This window comes from Amphibalanus amphitrite, unplaced genomic scaffold (genome assembly GCF_019059575.1).
Source record: "Amphibalanus amphitrite isolate SeventyFive unplaced genomic scaffold, NRLGWU_Aamphi_draft 000251F_arrow, whole genome shotgun sequence".
Taxonomy (NCBI): domain Eukaryota; kingdom Metazoa; phylum Arthropoda; class Thecostraca; order Balanomorpha; family Balanidae; genus Amphibalanus; species Amphibalanus amphitrite.
In genome coordinates this window covers 431,235-445,741 of record NW_024881746.1, presented here as the reverse complement: position 1 = coordinate 445,741, position 14,507 = coordinate 431,235, and the positions used below count along the sequence as shown (strand labels likewise).

The window sequence follows — 14,507 nt, the reverse complement described above, 5'->3', positions numbered from 1 at the left end:
GTCTTTTAACATTGTTATCACGTTGGTTTGATAAAGGCCAGTGGCCGAAAGCTCACCTTTTTTTTTAATATATTATTCGGCTTTTTACATTTTTGATGTCGAGGAAAGGTCAACTTCTTTTATTTATCTAATTATATTCAATATGTTCCTCGCTCGAGCACTTAGTAATATTTTATTAATTTTGAATAAAACTACGAGGGGCAAAGTTTGGCATTTGTCCTCCAGTTATTTCTACCCATGACAAATGAATAGAGACTAGAGTTATTTCACTCACTTTTATTAGACATCGTACAGGTGGGGGCGGCCAATTTACACCACCGGCCAAATTACCCCACTCTCCCCTACTCATCTGAAGCGTCTCGTCGCGTTCTTTCGTTTGCCGCCTAGTGCGTTTCGCTGCGCCTATCGGTTCTCGAGTTATCGGCTGGGGGCGTTTAACGCCCCCCCCCCCCCCAACAAACGGTGGGTGGCGAAATACCCCAGCAACTGCCAGGTTAATTCCGCTGCATGTTGCTCCACTACCACCACACGGCAGTGTGTTGGTAGCTCTCAGTCCTCCGCCCGTCTGTGACCACTGCACGTGTAGCTGACCACGTGTGCTGCGCCCCCCCCCCCCACCCGGTGCGGCAGGCGGCCCCTTTGTGCGCCCGCCGGTGTGACGGCCTCCCTCCGGCCCGGAGCAGGCCGGTCAGCTCTCGCGTCACGGCCTGTGACGACCGTCACCGCGGCGGCAGGGGAGCGTCACGGCCCGGCGCCCCGGGCCGGTGAATCGGGCCACCCGGCGCCGCCAGACGGGCGGGAGCGCGGGGCAATTACCCACTGCCCACCGCCGCGGGCCCACGATACAGGCCAGTGATAGAGTCGCTGCACCAGTCACGCCGGGAGCCATCACTGCCATCAAAACCATCAACACCAGCTGCATGGTCAACCCTGGCCGGCAGCCGGCAACAGCCCGACGTTGTTTGACGAAGACCGGCTCAATTCAGTGCCGTCAAACCCGGCGGGGTCAATTAGTCAGCGACAGCGTTGTCAGATTTCTGAATAAGAGTTCAATACTCCGATCATCTCATGACTGATGACATGTTGTGAACCGAGACGCATGTAAGCCACCGCGAGGAAAAATAGGCCACACCACGGCAAGGAAACGCTCTAAGCACTGTATACCACACGCAACTCAAGTTGGGCGCCAGTAGTTCGGTCCAGGTCTCTCTTACACCCCGAGGGCCGGTCTGGGAACAGAGGCGGGGGCGGGACCCTCAGGGATCGATCGGCCGGGGGCGTCGGGCGCGGCCAGTAGGACAGTCAGCCGGCCGGCGCCCCCCCACACACAGCCCATGTCACACCGCTGATGGAGTGACTACCGACTCAGCCGCCGCCGCCGCCGCCGCCCCGGGCGCGGCCAGTAGGACAGTCAGCCGGCCGGCGCCCCCCCCCCCCACACACAGCCCATGTCGCACCGCTGATGGAGTGACTACCGACTCAGCCGCCGCCGCCGCCGCCCCGGGGCGCGGCCAGTAGGACAGACAGCCGGCCGGCCGGCGCCCACACACAGCCCATGTCACACCGCTGATGGAGTGACTACCGACTCAGCCGCCGCCGCCGCCGCCCCGGGCGCGCTCATTACTGTTCATTAACCCTATTAGTGGCAGGCTCCTGGCTACCCCTATTAGTGGCAGGGGGGGGGCTGTTTACGACCCCCCCTTGATATCTCGAGATCTAACGGGCCGATTTTCAAAATTCAAACGGCATTCGACTTCGCTCAACGTGATCTACATTTCTAAAAAAAAAAAATTAAGAAAATGTCAAAAGGGGGGTTGAGGGGGGTAAAAACGGGCAAATTGCAGATACATTTTAGACTGCTTATCACGGCCAGGTTTCTGAACCAATCTTAACGCAACTTTTGCCGATCGATAAAGAATGAACCAGGAATTCACATGGATCCTAAAAATATGCATTTTCAAAAATCATAGGCGGATACAGATCATTGAGATTGGGGGTACACAAAAAGTATAGCAAATAAGGTTTTTGTTGGTACTGTTTCTAAAAAGGGTGGTAATGGTCTTGTTATGTTACAATTTTCTTATGAGAGAACGACTACAATTGTATTGGTCATGCATAGGCGGTGTCAGGGCACCTATGTTGGGAGGTAAAACATAACCCCCCTTTTTGGACGCCTGGATCCGCCTATTATAGCAAAAACGTGTCAAAAGAGGATGCACAATAACTTTGTATATGTTATCACATGATAAAACTGGTGCATACAGTTATAATACATCAGCATCGTGATCATCGCCCAAATGACTCGCTTCACGAATAGGACCCCCCAATTCCCAGTGCTCTGGAGCCGCCCTTGGTAAAGTTATGAACTTGAAATTTTCAGGGAATGTGCCCAATTTAGTTTTAGGAAAAGTCAGAAAATTTCAGCATCGTAGCTTCAGCGGTTTCGGAGATATTCCCGAAAAACCTGAGAGGTGGATGAAAACAACCCCCCCCTGCCACTAATAGGGTTAAAGGGCAATTCCATGACAGATCACCTAGGCATGCTCACCATGACCTCTCCGATTTTGCTCAAATTTGGCATGCAAGTTGACCTATGGGCACTACTACGTCCCAGTGAATTTTTAGTCTCTAGGTCGCAGGGGTCATGAGATATGGGTCATGCAAATTTTTAGGTGGGATGTAGGTGGGATCATCGTGATGGTGGGAGGGTCCCTTTAAAGGGACCCTCCCACCTTCAAAAAAGTTTATGAATTGGCATGAAAGTGATGTCGCTCGGTTCAGAAAGAGCGAAAACGAATATCTACCAAATTTCACCGAAAAATATTCACCGGCTTTCAAGATTTTAGACTTTTACTTTTGTTTACTTTTTGGGATCTCTGCTGTTCCTAGACTTAGACTTTTAGACTTTTACTTTTGTTTACTTTTTGGGATCTCCGCTGTTCCTAGCGACTTTATTTAAAAGTGCGGCATTTGTTGCGCGCAACGCAGCATATACCACCGCGTGCTACAAAACGTTTTAGTCAAACATTTAACGGACGTTCGAAAGCCTGATGACGTCATCAGATTCCCGTAATGGTTAACCCGCGCCCCGCTGGGGGGGGGGGGCAGAATCTGCCCCCCCTCCCGTTTTTCGCCAATAACTTCTAAACGCGTTACGCCAGCGACGTCAAACTTTCAGTACCTTATCATACATCAATTTGACACGTTCCCTGAAAATTTGAGCAAAATCCGTCGGAAAATGTTTGAGAAATTGACGTTTTAGTGACGTCATGTTCGCCATTTTCGCCTCAAAAACGGCAAAATTTCAAACGCCGCTAACACCTTTATTTTTAAAGGAATCAAGACGTAACAAAAAAGGTTATACGTGACTCTACTTTGTCTATCAAATGGCTATCTCGGTTTTTTGAAAATTTTGGATTTTGGCAAAAATTTTAAAAAAAAACGACTTTTTTGGGAAAATATTTATAAAATCCAAAATTTTGAGTTTATCGAAAAAACCGGAATATATGTCAAAGAAGTGGTCTATGTGCACCTACATACAAATTTTTAGAAGAATCGGTTCAAAAATGTGGGAGGTATTCAAAATTTTATGACGTCACGACAAACAAAAATTTTGAAAAATGATTTTTTTGGAAGTTCTAGACCTCTTACGGAAACAAAAATAGCACAATTCGATTCGCCGTGAAAAACTGCATCGAATAGACACCTTTTTAGGCCTTAACAACCAACTTCAAAATTTGACCTCACTTGACCTGACCTTGACCTGACCTCGACCTGAAATTCATCCAGAGGTGGTCCATATCACTTATTGAGTGTGCCTATTGAATTCCATGAGTAAAATGACCCATAAAACATGTGTCGCACATGCCCTTTTCTATATTTTGTTTTTGGTTACCTGACCTGACCTGACCTGACCTTGACCTTGACCTTTGAATGACATTGTGTGCAATGAATATTGTCTTGGTAGTCTAAGAACACGTTTTGGGCAATCAGTCTCAGTCCATTCTTCGGCAACTACGGTGCAAGGCCGATACTGTAGAAACTTGTATTTTGTACCCTTGACCTGACCTTGACCTGACCTCTGACCTACTTAAGCAAAAAAATTTGGGCTCTTAAGATCCGCCTTGTTGAGAGCTTTCGATTGCCGTTTTCCCCGTCTTTCTACGACCATCGGTTCGGAAGTTAGACAGGGGGGGGGCAGAATCTGCCCCCCCCCCCCCAGCAGGGCGCGTATGGCTGAATAGCCCAGCGGGGCGCGGGTTAACCCTCGCGGGCCCGGGGGGGGGGCGTTTTTCGCCCCCCCTGGCGAATATTTGCGATAACTCCGGAACGCTTAGGGATAGGAAGGCGAAACTTTCAGTACCTTTTCTCCCATCAATTTGACATCTTCTGAAGTAAAACATTTGGACCTAGCCCCCTTGATGACGTCATAAGGTCCATTTTTCTAGACCCCTGCACGGCAAACTTCGGCGTCACAGACGCAAACTTCAAATAGCTGCTAAAAATAGAGTTTTAGAGATAAAGACAAATTACGAGCACGGCTGTGTAGCGTTTGACCTAGAGAAAAATAGAAAAATAGTTTTGGTGACCTGAGGTCAGAGGTCAGGTCAACGACCCCGAAATGTGGTTTTAGTTTTTCGCAAATAACTTCGACAAGAATGGTCCTAGAGCTACGGCAGTGGTACCATCGCATTCGCCTTGTCAAGCCGCGTCGAATGATATATATTTTGTTCGGAAAAGGTCAAGTTTCATGTTGACCTCATGTGACCTCGAATGACCTCTGGTTGACCTTGACACATGAAAGGTCGTTTATGATGGATTTGTACCCGCTGATCACGAATCTGGCATCTATTTTCCTCTAAGCCTTCATTTAGAGCTTCTGGATGGCAAAATTGTCTTATTTATTATTACTAACTTGAATCAGTGAAATAGCCTCTAGCAGGGATACTCTTCTGTGATCTTGACCTTTGAGCAGCCTTGTATCGTAAGATGAACCACAAATAGGGAACTGACAAGCCTTAAAACATTTCAAAACATCTTGGAAGTTAGCACGCAAGATGTGCGAAAAAGTGCCAAGTTTGAGGTCAATTTTGAGCGTGACCTTGACCTTGACCTTTGATTTGGAGCACATTTTCAGAATCCTCAGATTCTCTTCTTTCGTTTGACATCCAATTTTGCCGGTTTGATGCAGCCTGCCGTCCTCTAGAAGGCTTACTTTGAGATCACTACACATGTGCCGGTTTTGGCCTTTGACCTTGACCTCTGACCTTGAAAATTGACCTGAGGTCAAAAATTTTAGGTGCATTAGAATCGTCTCGTAAGGACCTTTCGTTTGGTATCGCTTTTGGTTCCGTAGCTCCCTTATTTACGGAGTTAGACAGGGGGGGGCGAAAAACGCCCCCCCCGGGCTGCGGTGGTTGGGATTACCCCCCGGGCCCGGCCGGGTTAAGAGATAGGGACCACGCTGGTCCCACCCTGCAAGTAAAGGGAAGAAATTTCTTGAACACCATAAAGCTGCGGGGGTTGCGACCAGGATAAATGGTGGTTTCTGAGCCTGGCCGCAAACTTGGCTATCTCAACTCAAAACTAATGTTAACCCGCGCGGGGCTGGGGGGGGGGGTAAATTTTACCCCCCCTCGCGAATTTTTGCAATATCTCAAAAACGGCGGCGCGCAGCGCCGCCAAACTTTCAGTACCTTTTCTTACATCAATTTGACACGTTCCCTGAAAATTTGAGCGAAATCCGTCGGGAAATTTTTGAGAAATTGACGTTTTAGTGACGTCATGTTCGCCATTTTCGCCTCAAAAACGGCAAAAGTTCAAACGCCGCTAACATCTTCATTTTTAAAGGAATCAAGACGTAACAAAAAAGGATATACGTAATTCTACTTTGTCTATCAAATGGCTATCTCCGTTTTTTGAAAATTTTGGACTTTGGCACAAATGTTTCTCAAAAAACTGACTTTTTTGGGAAAATAGTTATAAAATCCAAAATTTTGAGTGTATAAAAAACGGAATATATGTCAGAGAAGTGGTCTATGTGCACCTACATACCAAGTTTTAGAAGAATCGGTTCAAAAATGTGGGAGTTATTCAAAATTTTATGACGTCACGACACACAAAAATTTTGAAAAAATGACTTTTTTGGAAGTTCTAGACCTCGTACGGAAACAAAATAGCACCATTCGATTCGCCGTGGAAACTGCAGATAGGCACCCTTTTAGGCCTTAACCCTCGCCCGTAAACGGCGATCTACCACCTTCGCCCATGCAGGGGGGGGGGGTTGGTGCGACCCCCCCTTGGCGTTTGAAAACGGAGCGTCGTAGAGCTAAGCGGAAAATACCAACGGATTGCTCTCAACGAGATCTCGCGATTGGTGGTATATTTTTTGGTCCTAGGTCAACATTTGACCTACTTTTGACCGGTCAAAGGTCAAATTTTCGGAAAAATAGACTTTTTTCAACTTTCGGCGGCGATTGCGGCAAAACGGTGAGAGATATCGACTTGAAACCTTCACTATCGTGTTCCTTGATCAATTCCCTATCGTTTGGTATGTATTTCGTTTCCCTAGCTCTAAAAATGGCGCGTTGGGAGCGCCGGAAGTCGGCAAGGTCACAGTCGGCGGCAGAAATTCGAAAAATCAAAATTTAAATTTTTGAAATCTGATTGTATTTTTGGATTTGGGAGGTCCATTTGCTCCCTATAGAAGCTAATATTGCTGCATATTCCCATTGAGGTGACAAGAATTAGCAAAATAGTGGTTCGGGCGCTTTTCAAAAATAGTACCGGACGCTGTTCCTCTTGTGACGTCATAGCTCCGTGACCTGACCTGACCCTGTCAAGTTTCTTATACCATATGATAGCCAATACTTGCCCCAACATGCATGGGAAGTTTCATCACGATCTTTCAACCGATGTCCGTACCACCAGCAGGAAACCTCGGGCGTTGGCACTCAGTTTGTGAAAATCCGGCCGGAGGCTGTTCCCTTTGTGACGTCATAACTCCGTGACCTGACATGACCCGGTCAAATTTTTTTTTATCAAAAGATGCGCAAGGTTTGCCCCATAAGGTACCCAAAATTTGGCGGCGCTGCGCGCCGCTGTTTTTGCACTATTTCCGAAAAGCCTCAGGGGGGGGGGGTTGCACCACTCCCCCCCCTACATGGGCGAGGGTTAACAACCAACTTCAAAATTTAACCTCACTTGACCTGACCTTGACCTGACCTCGACCTGAAATTCATCCAGAGGTGGTCCATATCACTTATTGAGTGTGCCTAATGAATTCTATGAGTAAAATGACCCATAAAACATGTGTCGCACATGCCCTTTTCTATATTTTGTTTTTGGTGACCTGACCTGACCTGACCTTGACCTTGACCTCTGAATGATATTGTATGCAACGAGTATTGTCTTGGTAGCCTAAGAACACGTTTTGGGCGATCAGTCTCAGTCCATGACTCCATTCTTCGGCAACTACGGTGCAAGGCCGATACTGTAGGAACTTGCAATTTGTACCCTTGACCTGACCTTGACCTTGACCTCAAACTTAAAATTAAGTACATGTTTTTAGTTGTTCGTGATGAGATCTTTCGATTGGCGTTTGAATTTTTCAAATCGGACCATTAGTTCGGGAGATAACAGGGGGGGGGGGGGTAAAATTTACCCCCCCCCCAGCCCCGCGCGTTCGGCTGGAGACCCCAGCCCCGCGCGGGTTAAGGTGGGAGGGTCCCTTTAATAAAGCCTAATTAATGTCCTCCTCGTCTGCCTATTGCTGGGCAGTTGCGGAATTTAGTATCGGCCTTCTGTTCTCTGTAATTACGGTGACGATAAACAGCGGACGATGTAGAGAGAGCAGGGGCTCCGATAAACTCGTATATCGCCTCCGAGAGGGCCGTTCCATCCTCGCCCGAGCCACGCCGGCCCTCACCCAGTCGACCGGTCGTAACCCACTCCAAAGCACCTTCCCAACTCCTTCAAACACCCTCTCCCCGTGCTGAAGGAGCCCCGTCGCTGAGCGGCAGGGGGACGCCGCTAAGGTCATCCATCAAGACCGTAGCCAGGTGGGTATATCGGCCGGGGGCCGGGACGAGGGGCCGACTGACGTCTTTTTGTTGGCGGGCGGGCCGGCGCGGTCGGCCCCAGTGAAAGCAGGGCCGGACGGGTCGGGGTGACTTGGTGCAGTTGACGTCATGTAGAGTGGTTCACCTCGTCAATCAGTGCCGCGAGTGGAGAAGCGCCGACCTGGAGTGCTCGGAAACCGGCGGAGTTTGTGAGGGATTTTGGATCTGAATCTGAAGGAAGGAGAGTGAATGTCCGGTGCCTTATTGGTTGTGGAAGGTTCGGAGCATGCTACGGCATTTGTTGGAATGGAGTCAGGAATAAATAGCATTGTAAGCTAAAGTGTGAGTGCAAAGAGAAGACCAAAAGAGACAAGACATGGCGACGTCATTTCGAAAATTTTCTTGACCTGAACTTTGAAACAGCAACAGCACAACACAAGCAAGAGCCACATTTGGCTATCGATTCTACTCACTCGTGGCAGGACGTTGAAGACGAAGCTTCTAGGGTACCCTCGTCTGAAAGGTAGTGGACGGCCCTCCTCGTTCAGCCGACACCTCGGCCCAGAGACGGCGGTCTGAGGAGACGTCCTCACCCGAGCACCGTGACCACTGGAAGCGCTCGTCGCCGACGCCAGTCCCACTATCTCCTCCAGTTCCGGACCCTCGGACAGTAGAGGCGATGGCACAGCGCGCTAGGCGGCAAAATCGCCCCTAGGCGCAACTCCGCAACAAGAGGACACTGACGCACGAGTCGGTCGCTGCGCGGGGACCACATCCTGGGCCGCTATCTGCAGCGGAGGGGCTGAAAACATGTCAGCCCGGACGGACGGCGCCTCGGCCCCGCACCAGTGTCTCCCGGGCAGACACACTGAAACACAATTGAACACCGTTAACTGGGTAAGTGGTTATTCTGCATACCGGAGGTTTTATATACCCAATAATGGGTGTTCAGGGAGCGTTTGACACCTTTAACCGTGTATGACAGGCTTCATGACACCGTAATAAGTGTCACAGTACACATTTAACCCTCGCCGGCCGAGGGGGGGGGCGGGTGCCGCCCCCCATAGGGTTTTTTCGCGATAGCTCCAAACACGCTGGCGATAGAGAGCTGGAACTTGGCATACCTGACCTTTGATTCAAGCCGGATCTTTTGACACCAACCGCATTTTTGGGTCAGGTCATGTCACTGATCTATGACGTCATAAGTGAACCTCTGCACGGTCTTCAGATGTCGCAACTTCGCAACGCCCTCACTGCCAGAGGAGATGTCACAGGGAAATGAAACTTGCAGGATCTAGTATCCATTATGAGTCTCACAACTTGTATATCTCGGATTTTTCCTAAAGGTCATATGAGGTCAGGTCATTTTCGTGACCTCACCATTATAAGTCAATGGGGAAAAATTCAAACTTCTATTCTGGCGCCGGGAACGATCTCCAACTATCTCAAGCACACAGAATCGTGATTTGATGCACTCCTTGCAAGGTTAGATGCGTCACTTTTGCAATGTTGACCTTGCGTGACGTCATTTATGACGTCATCAAGGTCATATTAGTTTTTCGTCAATAACTCTTGATCAAATTGAGCTAGCGAGTCAGGAAAGCCACCAATGGACTCAGGAAGACCTGCCGAATCGAATGATATGCGACATGACCCCTTTCGACCAACTTCGTGACCTTAGGGTGCTGACCTGAAGTTGACCTGAGGTCAACACCCCAAGTTGACCTGACCCGAACAAAAAGTATATCATTCGACGCGCCTGAGCGAGGCGAACACGATGCTGCCAAAATCACGGCTCTGCGGCCATTTTTTGCGAAGTTATTCACCAAAAACTGAACCGTACCTTGGGGCACTTGACCTGACCTCAGAGGTCACCGGTTGACCTAGGACCTTAAAATCGGGTACCAATTTCTGCGTCTCGTAACGGCGCACACGCTCGTTTTTTCCGCGACGCGCTAGCTCCACCAGGGGCGAAACGGCGAGGGGGGGGGTCGTACCCGCCCCCCCCCCCTCGGCCGGCGCGTATGTAGAAAACCAATAGGTCCGGCGAGGGTTAATGTCCACTGAAAATTTCAAGTTTCTGTGATTTTTCGTTTCGGAGATATGACCTTGTTTTTCAGGTCATGTCATGACCCAAATGGCCAATTCTCAACATCTTGCGTTTGCCATGGGCCTTGTGAGCTTTTGACACCCTGATTTCGGCCTTTTTTGCTAGTCTTACCTCCCACCTATCATGGAGCATGTTATTCGACGATGTACAGGGGTCAAGGTCAGGGTCAAGGTCAACCTAGGTCACCTAAGATAATTGCGTTATAGGCAAGCTGAATTTACTTTTTTTGTGATTTTTTTTGACTGCATTTTTGGTAAAAGTTTCTCAGATCATGATTTCATGTAATATGGACCCAAAAACAATCGGTGCACACATCAGTATACACACAGACACACACAGACATACAAACACATATAATTGACCTTGACCTAACTTGACCTGAAATGACCTCAGCAGCAAAAATCTGATCGGGAAGTGTGACAAGGAGGTTCTATCTGGCTTGGCACCAGAAAACAGCATCGTCATCGGTATTTGATAAGCAGCGCACTTGATATTCAACGGTGACCCAAAACAGCAACATTTTTTAGTTTGACCTGACCTGGAAGGTCAAAAACTGACCTGAGAAGGTAAAACTGGGTATCATTGGATTTTTCTCTTCCCAAAGAATCTTTTTGGTCTTTACCGCTAAGCTCTATCTCCAACAGGAACGAAATGGCGCGGGGGTGGCAACCCCCCCATGTGCGTTCTAGGATGGGAAAATGGCATGTGCGGGCGAGGGTTAAAAGTATCTGACACCCAGCATACACTGCCAAAACACCCCAACCCGTTTTAAATTTTCTCAGTGCAATATATGATAATACTAAACAATGTTTCATGGCTGCGACAACTGAGCTACATGCAAAACAGCTGACCCAAATCGTAGCCACATGAGACTGAAGAAAGGCACGAAAACTCGCCAATTAGGACCTCAAATGCTTTCATTTTGACCGCCCATATCACAGAACGGATATTACACACAGGACGGCCGAAACAGCCAAATGTGGTGAGGGAAACGACTAAGGAAACCGCCGTCTCCGGGATGCACTCACATAGATCTCTAACGATTTGAATGAAATCGTTCCTTTCAAAGACTGAGTCAAGCTTTGAAGTTACACTGAAAAAAATAATAATGCCTGTGGGGAATTTTTGGGGTATCGGACACCGTTATGACACCCGTGAGGGTGTACGTTCTGCTAACATATATCTCAAAGATCTTTATATAACTCCTAATAAACATTCTTAGGGTGTATTTGGAGTGTCAGATACCCCCAAAACACCAATGCAAAGTGTCAACTTCATTATTAAAGGGAGTTTGTGAGGTGTACAAAACTAAGCCAACACCTTTAAGAGTGTCAGTTTGATATTTGACACCTACATAATGCCAGCATTACTCCCCACAATAATTTTACAGGTATCTGGAAGGTGTAGAAAAATCCCATTTACAGATTTCAACAGTGTTTTAGGGGTGATAAACACCGTTCATATTACCATCGTACTCCCTTGACGACTTTTTGAGGAATATCCCTCGCCCTGGCAGGGCATTTTTTCATAACACGGCCTGGCAGGGGGGGGGGTCGATGCGACCCCCCCCTCGCGATTGGCTCCTATGGCATCTAGAAACACCAAATTTGGTAGGTAGGTGGGCCTCCTAGAGTTCTCGCCCCTGTGCAAATTTGGTTGCTCTAGGTCAATATTTACGGGGTTTTGGGGGTATAAATGTCAAAATTTCGCTAAAAACAGGTCAAAAGTTTTTCGCCTATAACTATAGATTTAATTAAGATAGAGCAAAAAGAAAAGCACCAGTGAACTCAGCACGTCAAGGCGCGTCAAATGATGTACTTTTAAGCTTGCTTAATTGTACCTAAAGTTTTTCTTAATTTTTAAGTAAACTTTAACCCTCGCCCTGGCAGGGGGGGTCGATGCGACCCCCCCCCCTAAGGTTTTTCGAAGATAGCGTAAAAACGGCGGCGCGCAGCGCCGCCAAATTTGGCACAGCCTATGGGGCAACCTTTTTACATATGACCTAAAAATTTCAGGTCCGGGTGACCTTGGGTCAGGTCACCAGGTCAGAAAAACCGGTACAAGCTCATGGTCAAATTTCAATTTTCTTTTTGCACCTGTCCAACTCACAGTTTTGGACTGATTTCCTTCAAACTTTCAGGATGTGCGAAGTTCACCGAGTTGTATAACAAATAGTTCGGGTTTTTTGAGGTCACTGACCTGAGGTCAGTTAGAGGTCATTACGTCGTAATGTTAAGCCTATGGGAAAATACTAAATTCGGAAAATACTGGAGATATCCGCTTCGTTCTATCACTTTTGTGCTTTAAAACCACAGTACTTAACAGCAGGTCACTTGGTGCTTCTTTGTTTGGTGTACTTATCCATGGGTCAGGTCAAATGAGGTCAACTGAGGTCAAATGACGTTTTTGCCAATAACTTGGCACATAATGACGCTAGAGCTTCAAAAATGGTATCATTGTGTTCCTGGTGATCCGCCGAATCGAATGATATGCGATATGATGCAATTTGGTTAACCCGCGCGGGGCTGGGGTCTCCAGCCGAACGCGCGGGGCTGGGGGTAAATTTTACCCCCCCCCCCGTTATCTCCCGAACTAATGCACAGTGGGGATTTTTCCGATCTAGCGCCTATTAATTCAAAAAATATTTTTTGGATTTTTGTTTATTTTTTGTGTCAGTAGGGCTAAGAAATGTCTGAATTTTTCATATATGGCATTGTTTTATCTGTATGTCCACAGCAAAACTAGGAAAAATGCGTCCAAAGTTCACACTCATGCGTGATTACTCAATGGGCTCAGCAAGGCCCGAAAGTATAGCTCAATTTCATTGTCCTGTCCTGTTGGTTTTAATCTTGCGAGGTCTTAAAGTTGCATATCGTCTGAAAGGCACCTTTATTAGGAATGGAATGGCAAACAGAAAGTATGCCACAACCTTACTAAGGTCACAAAAATGCCCTTTACAAAAAACCCTTACAGACACCATATTGAAGGAATTGTATTTTAAATAAATGTAGGAAATCAACAATGTTCTCCACACTTTTCCACTCCGAAATATATCCTATCGAATTCGCCACTTTCTTCTGCACAAGACAACGCCTAGTTTGGCTGCCGAAACTTGCCTGAACACGGAATATTCACATTAGAGTATCTTAACACCCCACTCGAGGAGCGCTAGGGCAAACAGCACGATATAGGTATGTTCCGGACATAGGCGAATAATTTTACTTCGTGATTTATATGATGCATATTTTCTGAGACACATTCATTAGGAATAGGATGACAAGCGTAAATTATACATACCGTAACCTTATCAACCATCGCACTTGTGGGGAGGGGGAGGGGGAAGGGGTCGGATAAAACCCCATGGTTTTCCGCAAATTACTCGCGCAAAAAGCGGCCGATCGCGCCGAAACTTTCGGTACCCTCGAGATCATCAATTTTACATCTAACCTAAAAATTTCATGACTCTGACCCAACTGACCTTTGACCTGTGGCATATTTTTCGAGACCATGTTTGGCCGGAATCGCGATTCGGCGTATGCCAGCTCACATTATCCGCGGTTTCCAGTCTTTTTGTGGTTTTAAACGTTCAAATGTGTGAAATGATGTTGGTGCCATGCATAATGGTGGGAGTCAAGGTCACGTGAAGGTCAAGTCAAGGCCATTGACCTTTTGATGACCTTGGTTCACTTTTTCGAGTTTTACTTGTTTCTAGGGTAGTTTTTGGTGCTGATTTCGATTTTAGCAGCCATTTGAATATTTACGAAGTAGTTCTAGTGCCTTCGTTCCATGTTACGAAGCTATCAGTAGTAGGTGACACTTCTATGGATGGCCGGCAGGACGCCTACTAATTGATCTAACGTGACCTGACCCGACCTGGCCTAAATGCATAAAGACATCGTCTGTGATCAAAACTAACATGAAATTCGTGATCAGCACCCCAAAACACCCCGTAACACCCTAACTTTGCGAAGTTTCAAGAGGTCTCGATTTCCCAACTTTAGTTGGGTCATTAAACTGACTTGGAAAGTCAGCTTATGACCTTGGACTTTGAAATTGGATATATTCGGCCTAATTTCGTCATAGGCAGCACGCTTGACCTTTCCGCGAAGCTCTAGCTTGATCAGGGGCCAAACGGCTGAGCGGGGGGTCCAATGGAACCCCCTATACTATGTTGATTATGCACATTTACAGGTAAAATTCTCACCAGGACACACCAGCCAACATCTGTGCACAATCTGGCTACAATTCTACCTATGGTTTGCCCTCTACGAATAAATACGTGCTAGATCGGAAAAATCCCCACTGTGTAATGGTCCGATTTGGAAAATTCAAACGCC

At 47.4% G+C, this 14,507-nt stretch overlaps 1 protein-coding gene across 1 annotated transcript in view; it reads right to left on the bottom strand.

Annotated features, from left to right (window-relative positions):
- LOC122386447 overlaps positions 1-8,768 on the bottom strand; it is a 101,421-nt gene extending 92,653 nt beyond the window's left edge. The window contains exon 1 of the mRNA XM_043375629.1: positions 8,534-8,768. The gene's annotated coding sequence lies outside the window, so the exon portion shown is untranslated. The remainder of the gene's footprint in view (positions 1-8,533) is intronic.
- Between the last annotated feature and the right edge of the window lie 5,739 nt (positions 8,769-14,507).